Source organism: Triticum aestivum, chromosome 1D, assembly GCF_018294505.1.
Source record: "Triticum aestivum cultivar Chinese Spring chromosome 1D, IWGSC CS RefSeq v2.1, whole genome shotgun sequence".
Taxonomy (NCBI): domain Eukaryota; kingdom Viridiplantae; phylum Streptophyta; class Magnoliopsida; order Poales; family Poaceae; genus Triticum; species Triticum aestivum.
In genome coordinates this window covers 28,428,487-28,429,590 of record NC_057796.1, presented here as the reverse complement: position 1 = coordinate 28,429,590, position 1,104 = coordinate 28,428,487, and the positions used below count along the sequence as shown (strand labels likewise).

The 1,104-nt window shown below is 48.4% G+C and overlaps 1 long non-coding RNA gene across 1 annotated transcript; it reads right to left on the bottom strand.

Annotated features, from left to right (window-relative positions):
• Positions 1-208: 208 nt before the first annotated feature.
• On the bottom strand, positions 209-687 carry LOC123164064 (uncharacterized). The gene is made up of 2 exons (XR_006482154.1): positions 443-687; positions 209-364 (listed from the first exon to the last, which is right to left on the bottom strand). It is a non-coding gene; the product is annotated as an uncharacterized lncRNA (long non-coding RNA).
• Positions 688-1,104: the final 417 nt, after the last annotated feature.

The window sequence follows — 1,104 nt, the reverse complement described above, 5'->3', positions numbered from 1 at the left end:
TAAAATTACCTACTCAACACCAGGATCAAGCAGCAGCACGTTGAGTGAAACTAACAAATTTCAGTCACTGTCTGCTGGATTTTTTTAGCCATAAGAGTAAGGAAAGCATCTGAATAGATCTCAGTATTCAAAATTAAAATTAACAGACCTACAACATGCATGTTTATGTATAACATGTCTGCAAGCAGTATCTTTTTTGAGGATTACATCAAGACTTAGGCCGACGTCAAGGCTGCATTGTTTTCCTTCCAGAGCTGATCATGGAGTTGGTCCGGGACACCATACGCAACCACAAGGTCTCCATGAGCTTTAGCATCATTGGCTAGTTCATGAGCCAGCCCATTGTTTGTCCCTCTTGACAGTTCTGATGTGATAATGCCTAAAAATTACTCAGCGCAGATTTAGTATCAACAGTAATTGGGTAGGACAATGATCTGCTTACAGAATCAGCCCCTAGCTCATTTCCCCACTGCGTAGTCGATCTCCACCACCAAGGAGCCTCAGAATACGTTATACAATTCCTTCAGTCCAACTGTAATAGCGCTGGCTTCAGCCTCCTTGACAATTATTCATGCATCCAGAAATGCAAACACGCCACCAAGCTCTAGCACCTTCGCCTCCGACATGGCAATCAAGCATACTCGGAGCCCATGCAATGGGCCCCACGATGATCTTGCACCCTTGCGGCTCAACTGGCGACGTCGTCGGCGGGTCAAGGCAGCGGCAGAGCAGGCGTGACACAGATGCCACGAGCTGCTTGGCCGCCTTTCCTCAAAATTCAACACAACAACAAAGAGAACTTGGCTAGAGATTGCACTTGAACACTTACACTACTGGAATCAGCTAATTTGCCATCTGCCAGCTCTTTGCCGTCTGCTAGCTGATGGCAAAGAAGCTCTTTGCCATCAGCTAAACGTAAGCGGACGGCAAAGAAAAGGCTGACGGCAAAGAAGCTCTTTGCCATCAGCCACCTCTTTGCCGTCCGCCAGCAGACGGCAAAGAATCTTTGCCGTCCGCTGGCAGACGGCAAAGAGTGTGGTGGCCCCCACCCCCCGCTCGTTTGAAAAATCTTAACGGCCCACCTCTTTGCCGTCCGCTAGCAGA